The sequence below is a fragment of the Oncorhynchus nerka genome, linkage group LG19 (assembly GCF_034236695.1).
Source record: "Oncorhynchus nerka isolate Pitt River linkage group LG19, Oner_Uvic_2.0, whole genome shotgun sequence".
Taxonomy (NCBI): domain Eukaryota; kingdom Metazoa; phylum Chordata; class Actinopteri; order Salmoniformes; family Salmonidae; genus Oncorhynchus; species Oncorhynchus nerka.
The window spans coordinates 83472-98471 of record NC_088414.1 but is presented as its reverse complement, the minus strand read 5'-3'; positions in this window follow the sequence as shown (position 1 = coordinate 98471).

Here is a 15000-nt window from a genome sequence, read left to right as displayed (position 1 = left end):
GAAGGGGCTAAATCGGTCGCCGGCGGAAAATGTCCAAAGTACCATGGTTCCGAGGGGCTCACATCCCTCAAAAGTGCCCATTACTCATTTTCTATTCGGGCTGAACAGTTTGACACCACCCCGTCTCTCTAGGACATGGAAGTCTTGTTGTCAAAAACCAGGTTTCTGAAATCGCGCCGGTACCTGTCTGCTTACCCCGGCACTGAGTGTGTATTTACCGGGCAGGCCAATTTATCGATGGAAGTCCCGAATATGAAAGGGTCAATGTGTGCTGCGCAATTGTGGGTCAAATTCCGGGACACCAAAACGTGAATAAATCAAAAGTACACATCCAATCTGGATGGGGTTTTTTTTTTTAAACGAAAGGGCACACATAGACGAGCATTTTCATTTAATTAAAACCGTTTTTGTATGAAACATTTTAATAGAAAATCGTGTTTTACGTTTTGGAAAAAAGTGCATGTTACCAGGAGCATAGGTTCCTGTGGATGCGAACTTTTTTTTTACATGCTCTACTTGTTGCCCATTGAGAGAGAGGATATCACACGAAATTTGGAAACTCTAGCTCTTCGGGAAGTATTTTTAATCATTTTTTGAAAATTACAGAATTTGGTCGAAAAAATGACAGAGTCCACACTTTTCACAGCCGTGCACCTGGTGATTGAAAATCGGCACCTGGTAACCTAAATACACTTAGCGGTGTTGTTCCACCTTTAAATTCATGCCCTGAGGGATTTATGGAAGGCACCCTCTACGGACCTTTATCAATGGGGGCCGGCCTGAGGGATTTATGGAAGGTCAAAAATTAAAATACTCCAGAATGCACCTGCCGGTGTTCCTGATATTCATGCCCGCTATGGAGCACCCTACTACGGACCTTTATCAATGGGGGCCGGCCTGAGGGATTTATGGAAGGTCAAAAATTAAAATACTCCAGAATGCACCTGCCGGTGTTCCTGATATTCATGCCCGCTATGGAGCACCCTACTACGGACCTTTATCAATGGGGGCCGGCCTGAGGGATTTATGGAAGGTCAAAAATTAAAATACTCTCCAGAATGCACCTGCCAGTGTTCCTGATATTCATGCCCGCTATAGGAGCACCCTACTACGGCCCTCTATCCGTGGGAGACCGTCCTGAGTGCTTTATGGACACTTTTAGAATTATTATGGATTTGGATTTGGATGTGCACCTGGGAACCCAAAAATTAAAATACTTCAAAAATATTCTGATATTAATGCCCCAAAATGCACTTTTCCCTCATTCTGATATTAATGCCCACTATGGGACTATCATACTAGGGCCCTCTTTCCGTGGGGGACCGTCCTGAGTGCTTTATGGACACTTTTAGAATTATTATGGATTTGGATTTGGATGTGCACCTGGGAACCCAAAAATTAAAATACTCTCCAGAATGCACCTGCCAGTGTTCCTGATATTCATGCCCGCTATAGGAGCACCCTACTACGGCCCTCTATCCGTGGATGAGCCCCTCATACATCCGTGCACCTGGTGATTGAAAATGTGCACCTGGGAACCCAAAAATTAAAATACTCTCCAGAATGCACCTGCCAGTGTTCCTGATATTCATGCCCGCTATAGGAGCACCCTACTACGGCCCTCTATCCGTGGGAGACCGTCCTGAGTGCTTTATGGACACTTTTAGAATTATTATGGATTTGGATTTGGATGTGCACCTGGGAACCCAAAAATTAAAATACTCTCCAATGCACTTTTCCCTCATTCTGCACTTTTCCCTCATTCTGATATTAATGCCCACTATGGGACTATCATACTAGGGCCCTCTTTCCGTGGGGGACCGTCCTGAGTGCTTTATGGACACTTTTAGAATTATTATGGATTTGGATTTGGATGTGCACCTGGGAACCCAAAAATTAAAATACTCTCCAGAATGCACCTGCCAGTGTTCCTGATATTCATGCCCGCTCCCACCTGGTGATTGGAGCACCCTACTACGGCCCTCTATCCGTGGATGAGCCCCTCATACATCCGTGCACCTGGTGATTGAAAATGTGCACCTGGGAACCCAAAAATTAAAATACTCTCCAGAATGCACCTGCCAGTGTTCCTGATATTCATGCCCGCTATAGGAGCACCCTACTACGGCCCTCTATCCGTGGGAGACCGTCCTGAGTGCTTTATGGACACTTTTAGAATTATTATGGATTTGGATTTGGATGTGCACCTGGGAACCCAAAAATTAAAATACTCTCCAAAATGCACTTTTCCCTCATTCTGATATTAATGCCCACTATATTAATGCCCACTTTATGGGGGACTACTTTTCATACTATTTGGGGCCCTCTTTCCGTGGGGGACCGTCCTGAGTGCTTTATGGACACTTTTAGAATTATTATGGATTTGGATTTGGATGTGCACCTGGGAACCCAAAAATTAAAATACTCTCCAGAATGCACCTGCCAGTGTTCCTGATATTCATGCCCGCTATAGGAGCACCCTACTACGGCCCTCTATCCGTGGATGAGCCCCTCATACATCCGTGCACCTGGTGATTGAAAATGTGCACCTGGGAACCCAAAAATTAAAATACTCTCCAGAATGCACCTGCCAGTGTTCCTGATATTCATGCCCGCTATAGGAGCACCCTACTACGGCCCTCTATCCGTGGGAGACCGTCCTGAGTGCTTTATGGACACTTTTAGAATTATTATGGATTTGGATTTGGATGTGCACCTGGGAACCCAAAAATTAAAATACTCTCCAAAATGCACTTTTCCCTCATTCTGATATTAATGCCCACATGGGACTACTAGGGCCCTCTTTCCGTGGGGGACCGTCCTGAGTGCTTTATGGACACTTTTAGAATTATTATGGATTTGGATTTGGATGGACCTGGGAACCCAAAAATTAAAATACTCTCCAGAATGCACCTGCCATGGACACTTTTAGAATTATTATGGATTTGGATTTGGATGTGCACCTGGGAACCCAAAAATTAAAATACTCTCCAGAATGCACCTGCCAGTGTTCCTGATATTCATGCCCGCTATAGGAGCACCCTACTACGGCCCTCTATCCGTGGATGAGCCCCTCATACATCCGTGCACCTGGTGATTGAAAATGTGCACCTGGGAACCCAAAAATTAAAATACTCTCCAGAATGCACCTGCCAGTGTTCCTGATATTCATGCCCGCTATAGGAGCACCCTACTACGGCCCTCTATCCGTGGGAGACCGTCCTGAGTGCTTTATGGACACTTTTAGAATTATTATGGATTTGGATTTGGATGTGCACCTGGGAACCCAAAAATTAAAATACTCTCCAAAATGCACTTTTCCCTCATTCTGATATTAATGCCCACTATGGGACTATCATACTAGCCCCTTCTTTCCGTGGGGGACCGTCCTGAGTGCTTTATGGACACTTTTAGAATTATTATGGATTTGGATTTGGATGTGCACCTGGGAACCCAAAAATTAAAATCCAGAATGCACCTGCCAGTGGAACCCAAAAATTAAAATACATCCTGCACCAGAATGCTGGGAACCTGCCAGTGTTCCTGATATTCATGCCCGCTATAGGAGCACCCTACTACGGCCCTCTATCCGTGGATGAGCCCCTCATACATCCGTGCACCTGGTGATTGAAAATGTGCACCTGGGAACCCAAAAATTAAAATACTCTCCAGAATGCACCTGCCAGTGTTCCTGATATTCATGCCCGCTATAGGAGCACCCTACTACGGCCCTCTATCCGTGGGAGACCGTCCTGAGTGCTTTATGGACACTTTTAGAATTATTATGGATTTGGATTTGGATGTGCACCTGGGAACCCAAAAATTAAAATACTCTCCAAAATGCACTTTTCCCTCATTCTGATATTAATGCCCACTATGGGACTATCATACTAGGGCCCTCTTTCCGTGCCGTCCTGAGTGCTTTATGGACACTTTTAGAATTATTATGGATTTGGATTTGGATGTGCACCTGGGAACCCAAAAATTAAAATACTCTCCAGAATGCACCTGCCAGTGTTCCTGATATTCATGCTGATATTCAGCCTACCGGCCCTCTATCCGTGGATGAGCCCCCATACATACTACGGCCCTGATTGAAAATGTGCACCTGGGATGAATGCACCCCAGTGTTCATGACATCCGTGCACCTGGTGATTGAAAATGTGCACCTGGGAACCCAAAAATTAAAATACTCTCCAGAATGCACCTGCCAGTGTTCCTGATATTCATGCCCGCTATAGGAGCACCCTACTACGGCCCTCTATCCGTGGGAGACCGTCCTGAGTGCTTTATGGACACTTTTAGAATTATTATGGATTTGGATTTGGATGTGCACCTGGGAACCCAAAAATTAAAATACTCTCCAAAATGCACTTTTCCCTCATTCTGATATTAATGCCCACTATGGGACTATCATACTAGGGCCCTCTTTCCGTGGGGGACCGTCCTGAGTGCTTTATGGACACTTTTAGAATTATTATGGATTTGGATTTGGATGTGCACCTGGGAACCCAAAAATTAAAATACTCTCCAGAATGCACCTGCCAGTGTTCCTGATATTCATGCCCGCTATAGGAGCACCCTACTACGGCCCTCTATCCGTGGATGAGCCCCTCATACATCCGTGCACCTGGTGATTGAAAAACCTGGGAACCCAAACCTTAAAAACCCAGAAAACCTGCCAAAATATTCTCCAGAATGCACCTGCCAGTGTTCCTGATATTCATGCCCGCTATAGGAGCACCCTACTACGGCCCTCTATCCGTGGGAGACCGTCCTGAGTGCTTTATGGACACTTTTAGAATTATTATGGATTTGGATTTGGATGTGCACCTGGGAACCCAAAAATTAAAATACTCTCCAAAATGCACTTTTCCCTCATTCTGATATTAATGCCCACTATGGGACTATCATACTAGGGCCCTCTTTCCGTGGGGGACCGTCCTGAGTGCTTTATGGACACTTTTAGAATATTTGGATTTGGATGTGCACCTGGGAACCCAAAAATTAAAATACTCTCCAGAATGCACCTGCCAGTGTTCCTGATATTCATGATTAGGAGCACCCTACTGGCCCTCTATCCGTGGATGAGCCCCTCATACATCCGTGCACCTGGTGATTGAAAATGTGCACCTGGGAACCCAAAAATTAAAATACTCTCCAGAATGCACCTGCCAGTGTTCCTGATATTCATGCCCGCTAGAGGAGCACCCTACTAGAATGCCCTCTATCCGTGGGAGATGAGCCCCTTTATGGACACTTTTAGTGCACCTGGTGGATTGAAAATGTGCACCTGGGAACCCAAAAATTAAAATACTCTCCAGAACCAGTGTTCCTGATATTCATGCCCGCTAAGCACCCTACTACGGCCCTTCCGTGGGAGAATGCTTTATGGACACTTTTAGAATTATTATGGATTTGGATTTGGATGTGCACCTGGGAACCCAAAAATTAAAATACTCTCCAAAATGCACTTTTCCCTCATTCTGATATTAATGCCCACTATGGGACTATCATACTAGGGCCCTGAGTGCTTTTATGGACACTTTTGAGTTAGAATTATTATGGATTTGGAATTATTGATGTGCACCTGGGAACCCAAAAATTAAAATACTCTCCAAATACCTCCAGAATGCACCTGCCAGTGTTCCTGATATTCATGCCCGCTATAGGAGCACCCTACTACGGCCCTCTATCCGTGGATGAGCCCCTCATACATCCGTGCACCTGGTGATTGAAAATGTGCACCTGGGAACCCAAAAATTAAAATACTCCAGAATGATTGAAAATGCTTTATGGACACTTTTAGAATTATTATGGTGATTGCACCTGGGAACCCAAAAATTAAAATACTCTCCAATTAAATGCACCTGCCAGTGTTCCTGATATTCATGCCCGCTATAGGAGCACCCTACTACGGCCCTCTATCCGTGGGAGACCGTCCTGAGTGCTTTATGGACACTTTTAGAATTATTATGGATTTGGATTTGGATGTGCACCTGGGAACCCAAAAATTAAAATACTCTCCAAAATGCACTTTTCCCTCATTCTGATATTAATGCCCACTATGGGACTATCATACTAGGGCCCTCTTTCCGTGGGGGACCGTCCTGAGTGCTTTATGGACACTTTTAGAATTATTATGGATTTGGATTTGGATGTGCACCTGGGAACAAAAAAATTAAAATACTCTCCAGAATGCACCTGCCAGTGTTCCTGATATTCATGCCCGCTATAGGAGCACCCTACTACGGCCCTCTATCCGTGGATGAGCCCCTCATACATCCGTGCACCTGGTGATTGAAAATGTGCACCTGGGAACCCAAAAATTAAAATACTCTCCAGAATGCACCTGCCAGTGTGCTGATATTCATGCCAGTGTTCCTGATATTCATGCCCGCTATAGGAGCACCCTACTACGGCCCTCTATCCGTGGGAGACCGTCCTGAGTGCTTTATGGACACTTTTAGAATTATTATGGATTTGGATTTGGATGTGCACCTGGGAACCCAAAAATTAAAATACTCTCCAAAATGCACTTTTCCCTCATTCTGATATTAATGCCCACTATGGGACTATCATACTAGGGCCCTCTTTCCGTGGGGGACCGTCCTGAGTGCTTTATGGACACTTTTAGAATTATTATGGATTTGGATTTGGATGTGCACCTGGGAACCCAAAAATTAAAATACTCTCCAGAATGCACCTGCCAGTGTTCCTGATATTCATGATATTCCCTACTACGGCCCTCTATCCGTGGATGAGCCCCTCATACATCCGTGCACCTGGTGATTGAAAATGTGCACCTGGGAACCCTCTATCCGTGGATGAGTTCCCCCTCATACATCCGTGCACCTGGTGATTGAAAATGTGCACCTGGGAACCCAAAAATTAAAATACTCTCCAGAATGCTGATATTCATGCCAGTGTTCCTGATATTCATGCCCGCCTAGGAGCACCCTACTACGGCCCTCTATCCGTGGGAGACCGTCCTGAGTGCTTTATGGACACTTTTAGAATTATTATGGATTTGGATTTGGATGTGCACCTGGGAACCCAAAAATTAAAATACTCTCCAAAATGCACTTTTCCCTCATTCTGATATTAATGCCCACTATGGGACTATCATACTAGGGCCCTCTTTCCGTGGGGGACCGTCCTGAGTGCTTTATGGACACTTTTAGAATTATTATGGATTTGGATTTGGATGTGCACCTGGGAACCCAAAAATTAAAATACTCTCCAGAATGCACCTGCCAGTGTTCCTGATATTCATGCCCGCTATAGGAGCATTCTATCCGTGGATGAGCCCCTCATACATCCGTGCACCTGGTGATTGAAAATGTGCACCTGGGAACCAAAAATTAAAATACTCCAGAATGCCCTCTATCCGTGGATGAGCCCCTCATACATCCGTGCACCTGGTGATTGAAAATGTGCACCTGGGAACCCAAAAATTAAAATACTCTCCAGAATGCACCTGCCAGTGTTCCTGATATTCATGCCCGCTATAGGAGCACCCTACTATCCGTGGGGAGCCCTCTATCCGATTTGGGAGACCAAAATCCTGAGTGCTTTATGGACACTTTTAGAATTATTATGGATTTGGATTTGGATGTGCACCTGGGAACCCAAAAATTAAAATACTCTCCAAAATGCACTTTTCCCTCATTCTGATATTAATGCCCACTATGGGACTATCATACTAGGGCCCTCTTTCCGTGGGGGACCGTCCTGAGTGCTTTATGGACACTTTTAGAATTATTATGGATTTGGATTTGGATGTGCACCTGGGAACCCAAAAATTAAAATACTCTCCAGAATGCACCTGCCAGTGTTCCTGATATTCATGCGCTATAGGAGCACCCTACTACGGCCCTCTATCCGTGGATGAGCCCCTCATACATCCGTGCACCTGGTGATTGAAAATGTGCACCTGGGAACCCAAAAATTAAAATACTCTCCAGAATGCACCTGCCAGTGTTCCTGATATTCATGCCCGCTATAGGAGCACCCTACTACGGCCCTCTATCCGTGGGAGACCGTCCTGAGTGCTTTATCTCCAAAATCCGTGGGAGACCGTCCTGAGTGCTTTATGGACACTTTTAGAATTATTATGGATTTGGATTTGGATGTGCACCTGGGAACCCAAAAATTAAAATACTCTCCAAAATGCACTTTTCCCTCATTCTGATATTAATGCCCACTATGGGACTATCATACTAGGGCCCTCTTTCCGTGGGGGACCGTCCTGAGTGCTTTATGGACACTTTTAGAATTATTATGGATTTGGATTTGGATGTGCACCTGGGAACCCAAAAATTAAAATACTCTCCAGAATGCACCTGCCAGTGTTCCTGATATTCATGCCCGCTATAGGAGCACCCTACTACGGCCCTCTATCCGTGGATGAGCCCCTCATACATCCGTGCACCTGGTGATTGAAAATGTGCACCTGGGAACCCAAAAATTAAAATACTCTCCAGAATGCACCTGCCAGTGTTCCTGATATTCATGCCCGCTATAGGAGCACCCTACTACGGCCCACCCTATCCGTGGGAGACCGTCCTGAGTACTTTTAGAATTATTATGGATTTGGATTTGGATGTGCACCTGGGCCCTCTATCCGTGGGAGACCTTTTAGAATTATTATGGTCCTGAGTGCTATTATGGACACTTTTAGAATTATTATGGATTTGGATTTGGATGTGCACCTGGGAACCCAAAAATTAAAATACTCTCCAAAATGCACTTTTCCCTCATTCTGATATTAATGCCCACTATGGGACTATCATACTAGGGCCCTCTTTCCGTGGGGGACCGTCCTGAGTGCTTTATGGACACTTTTAGAATTATTATGGATTTGGATTTGGATGTGCACCTGGGAACCCAAAAATTAAAATACTCTCCAGAATGCACCTGCCAGTGTTCCTGATATTCATGCCCGCTATAGGAGCACCCTACTACGGCCCTCTATCTGTGGAGCCCCTCATACATCCGTGCACCTGGTGATTGAAAATGTGCACCTGGGAACCCAAAAATTAAAATACTCTCCAGAATGCACCTGCCAGTGTTCCTGATATTCATGAGCCCCTCATACATCCGTGCACCTGGTGATTGAAAATGTGCACCTGGGAACCCAAAAATTAAAATACTCTCCAGAATGCACCTGCCAGTGTTCCTGATATTCATGCCCGCTATAGGAGCACCCTACTACGGCCCTCTATCCGTGGGAGACCGTCCTGAGTGCTTTATGGACACTTTTAGAATTATTATGGATTTGGATTTGGATGTGCACCTGGGAACCCAAAAATTAAAATACTCTCCAAAATGCACTTTTCCCTCATTCTGATATTAATGCCCACTATGGGACTATCATACTAGGGCCCTCTTTCCGTGGGGGACCGTCCTGAGTGCTTTATGGACACTTTTAGAATTATTATGGATTTGGATTTGGATGTGCACCTGGGAACCCAAAAATTAAAATACTCTCCAGAATGCACCTGCCAGTGTTCCTGATATTCATGCCCGCTATAGGAGCACCCTACTACGGCCCTCTATCCGTGGATGAGCCCCTCATCATCCGTGCACCTGGTGATTGAAAATGTGCACCTGGGAACCCAAAAATTAAAATACTCTCCAGAATGCACCTGCCAGTGTTCCTGATATTCATGCCCGCTATAGGAGCACCCTACTACGGCCCTCTATCCGTGGGAGACCGTCCTGAGTGCTTTATGGACACCTCTATATGGTGGGAGCATTTATGGACACTTTTAGAATTATTATGGATTTGGATTTGGATGTGCACCTGGGAACCCAAAAATTAAAATACTATCCAAAATGCACTTTTCCCTCAGACTGATATTAATCCTGGGAGTGCTTTATGGACACTTTTAGAATTATTATGGATTTGGATTTGGATGTGCACCTGGGAACCCAAAAAAAAATTAAAATTTTCCTCATTCTGATATTAATCCAAAATGCACTTTTCCCTCATTCTGATATTAATGCCCACTATGGGACTATCATACTAGGGCCCTCTTTCCGTGGGGGACCGTCCTGAGTGCTTTATGGACACTTTTAGAATTATTATGGATTTGGATTTGGATGTGCACCTGGGAACCCAAAAATTAAAATACTCTCCAGAATGCACCTGCCAGTGTTCCTGATATTCATGCCCGCTATAGGAGCACCCTACTACGGCCCTCTATCCGTGGATGAGCCCCTCATACATCCGTGCACCTGGTGATTGAAAATGTGCACCTGGGAACCCAAAAATTAAAATACTCTCCAGAATGCACCTGCCAGTGTTCCTGATATTCATGCCCTATAGGAGCACCCTACTACGGCCCTCTATCCGTGGGAGACCGTCCTGAGTGCTTTATGGACACTTTTAGAATTATGGATTTGGATTTGGATGTGCACCTGGGAACCCAAAAATTAAAATACTATCCAAAATGGGAGACCATCCTGAGTGCTTTATGGACACTTTTAGAATTATTATGGATTTGGATTTGGATGTGCACCTGGGAACCCAAAAATTAAAATACTCTCCAAAATGCACTTTTCCCTCATTCTGATATTAATGCCCACTATGGGACTATCATACTAGGGCCCTCTTTCCGTGGGGGACCGTCCTGAGTGCTTTATGGACACTTTTAGAATTATTATGGATTTGGATTTGGATGTGCACCTGGGAACCCAAAAATTAAAATACTCTCCAGAATGCACCTGCCAGTGTTCCTGATATTCATGCCCGCTATAGGAGCACCCTACTACGGCCCTCTATCCGTGGATGAGCCCCTCATACATCCGTGCACCTGGTGATTGAAAATGTGCACCTGGGAACCCAAAAAATTAAAAAATCCAGAAAAATACTCTCCAGAATGCACCTGCCAGTGTTCCTGATATTCATGCCCGCTATAGGAGCACCCTACTACGGCCCTCTATCCGTGGGAGACCGTCCTGAGTGCTTTATGGACACTTTTAGAATTATTATGGATTTGGATTTGGATGTGCACCTGGGAACCCAAAAATTAAAATACTCTCCAAAATGCACTTTTCCCTCATTCTGATATTAATGCCCACTATGGGGACTAGGGCCCTCTTTCCTGGGGGACCCCTCTTTTAGAATTATTATGGATTTGGATTTGGATGTGCACCTGAGTGAACCCTTTATGGACACTTTTAGAATTATTATGGATTTGGATTTGGATGTGCACCTGGGAACCCAAAAATTAAAATACTCTCCAGAATGCACCTGCCAGTGTTCCTGATATTCATGCCCGCTATAGGAGCACCCTACTACGGCCCTCTATCCGTGGATGAGCCCCTCATACATCCGTGCACCTGGTGATTGAAAATGTGCACCTGGGAACCCAAAAATTAAAATACTCTCCAGAATGCACCTGCCAGTGTTCCTGATATTCATGCCCGCTATAGGAGCACCCTACTACGGCCCTCTATCCGTGGGAGACCGTCCTGAGTGCTTTATGGACACTTTTAGAATTATTATGGATTTGGATTTGGATGTGCACCTGGGAACCCAAAAATTAAAATACTCTCCAAAATGCACTTTTCCCTCATTCTGATATTAATGCCCACTATGGGACTATCATACTAGGGCCCTCTTTCCGTGGGGGACCCCTGAGTGCTTTATGGACACTTTTAGAATTATTATGGATTTGGATTTGGATGTGCACCTGGGACTCTCCAAATCCTGCCAGTGCTCATTATGGACACTTTTATTATTATGGATTTGGATTATTATGGATTTGGATTTGGATGTGCACCTGGGAACCCAAAAATTAAAATTAAAATACAGTGTTCTGATATTCATGCCCAGAATGCACCTGCCAGTGTTCCTGATATTCATGCCCAGTGTTCCTATTAGGAGCACCCTACTACGGCCCTCTATCCGTGGATGAGCCCCTCATACATCCGTGCACCTGGTGATTGAAAATGTGCACCTGGGAACCCAAAAATTAAAATACTCTCCAGAATGCACCTGCCAGTGTTCCTGATATTCATGCCCGCTATAGGAGCACCCTACTACGGCCCCTATCCGTGGGAGACCGCCCTGAGTGCTTTATGGACACTTTTAGAATGGATTTGGGATGTGACCTGGGAACCCAAAAATTAAAATACTCTCCAAAATGAGTGCTTTATGGACACTTTTAGAATTATTATGGATTTGGATTTGGATGTGCACCTGGGAACCCAAAAATTAAAATACTCTCCAAAATGCACTTTTCCCTCATTCTGATATTAATGCCCACTATGGGACTATCATACTAGGGCCCTCTTTCCGTGGGGGACCGTCCTGAGTGCTTTATGGACACTTTTAGAATTATTATGGATTTGGATTTGGATGTGCACCTGGGAACCCAAAAATTAAAATTTCCAGAATGCACCTGCCAGTGTTCCTGATATTATAGGGATTTGGATTTGGATGTGCACCTGGGAACCCAAAAATTAAAATACTCTCCAGAATGCACCTGCCAGTGTTCCTGATATTCATGCCCGCTATAGGAGCACCCTACTATCCGTGGATGGCCCTCTATCCGTGGATGAGCCCCTCATACATCCGTGCACCTGGTGATTGAAAATGTGCACCTGGGAACCCAAAAATTAAAATACTCTCCAGAATGCACCTGCCAGTGTTCCTGATATTATGCCCGCTATAGGAGCACCCTACTACGGCCCTCTATCCGGGAGACCGTCCTGAGTGCTTTATGGACACTTTTAGAATTATTATGGATTTGGATTTGGATGTGCACCTGGGAACCCAAAAATTAAAATACTCTCCAAAATGCACTTTTCCCTCATTCTGATATTAATGCCCACTATGGGACTATCATACTAGGGCCCCTTTCCGTGGGGGACCGTCCTGAGTGCTTTATGGACACTTTTGAATTATTATGGATTTTTGGATGTGCACCTGGGAACCCAAAAATTAAAATACTCTCCAAATGCACTTTTCCCAAATTCTGATATTAATGCCCACTATGGGAAATACTAGGGCCCTCTTTCCGTGGGGACCGTCCCTTTATGGACACTTTTAGAATTATTATGGATTTGGATTTGGATGTGCACCTGGGAACCCACTCCAGAATGCACCTGGATATTCATGCCCATACTAGGGCCCTCTTTCCGTGGGGGACCGTCCTGAGTGCTTTATGGACACTTTTAGAATTATTATGGATTTGGATTTGGATGTGCACCTGGGAACCCAAAAATTAAAATACTCTCCAGAATGCACCTGCCAGTGTTCCTGATATTCATGCCCGCTATAGGAGCACCCTACTACGGCCCTCTATCCGTGGATGAGCCCCTCATACATCCGTGCACCTGGTGATTGAAAATGTGCACCTGGGAACCCAAAAATTAAAATACTCTCCAGAATGCACCTGCCAGTGTTCCTGATATTCATGCCCGCTATAGGAGCACCCTACTACGGCCCTCTATCCGTGGGTGGGAGATGGACACTTCCTGAGTGCTTTATGGACACTTTTAGAATTATTATGGATTTGGATTTGGATGTGCACCTGGGAACCCAAAAATTAAAATACTCTCCAAAATGCACTTTTCCCTCATTCTGATATTAATGCCCACTATGGGACTATCATACTAGGGCCCTCTTTCCGTGGGGGACCGTCCTGAGTGCTTTATGGACACTTTTAGAATTATTATGGATTTGGATTTGGATGTGCACCTGGGAACCCAAAAATTAAAATACTCTCCAGAATGCACCTGCCAGTGTTCCTGATATTCATGCCCGCTATAGGGCACCCTTTGGCCCTCTATCCGTGGATGAGCCCCTCATACATGTGCACCTGGGAACCCCAAAAATTAAAATACTCTCCAGAATGCACCTGCCAGTGTTCCTGATATTCATGCCCGCTATAGGAATCTACCCCATGTGCACCTGGGAACCCCTCTATCCGTGGATGAGCCCCTGCACCTACATCCGTGCACCTGGTGATTGAAAATGTGCACCTGGGGATTCCAAAAATTAAAATACTCTCCAGAATGCACCTGCCAGTGTTCCCTACTACGGCCCTCTCGTGGGAGACCGTCCTGAGTGCTTTATGGACACTTTTAGAATTATTTGGATTTGGATGTGCACCTGGGAACCAAAAATTAAAATACTCTCCAAAATGCACTTTTCCCTCATTCTGATATTAATGCCCACTATGGGACTATCATACTAGGGCCCTCTTTCCGTGGGGGGGGACCCTCCTAGTGCTTTATGGACACTTTTAGAATTATTATGGATTTGGATTTGGATGTGCACCTGGGAACCCAAAAATTAAAAAATACTTCCTGAAAATGCACTTTCCATGAGATCATTCCTGATATTAATGCCCTGGGAACTCTCCAGAATGCACCTGCCTATATTCATATAGGGCCCTCTTTCCGTGGGGGAGCCCCTCATGCTTTATGGACACTTTTAGAATTATTATGGATTTGATTTGGATGTGCACCTGGGAACCCAAAAATTAAAATACTCTCCAGAATGCACCTGCCATGTTCCTGATATTCATGCCCGCTATGGGAGCACCCTACTGAAATGTGGCCCTCTATCCGTGGATGAGCCCCTCATGACATCCGTGCACCTGGTGATTGAAAATGTGCATTGGGAACCTGGGAAAAAATTAAAATACTCTCCAGAATGCACCTGCCAGTGTTCCTGATATTCATGCCCGCTATAGGAGCACCCTACTACGGCCCTCTATCCGTGGGAGACCGTCTATCCGTGGGAGACCATTAAAAACGAGTGCTTTTAGAATTTATGGATTTGGATTTGGACACAAAATGCACTTTTCCCTCATTCTGATATTTTATGGGAATTATTATGGATTTGGATTTGGATGTGCACCTGGGAACCCAAAAATTAAAATACTCTCCAAAATGCACTTTTCCCTCATTCTGATATTAATGCCCACTATGGGACTATCATACTAGGGCCCTCTTTCCGTGGGGGACCGTCCTGAGTGC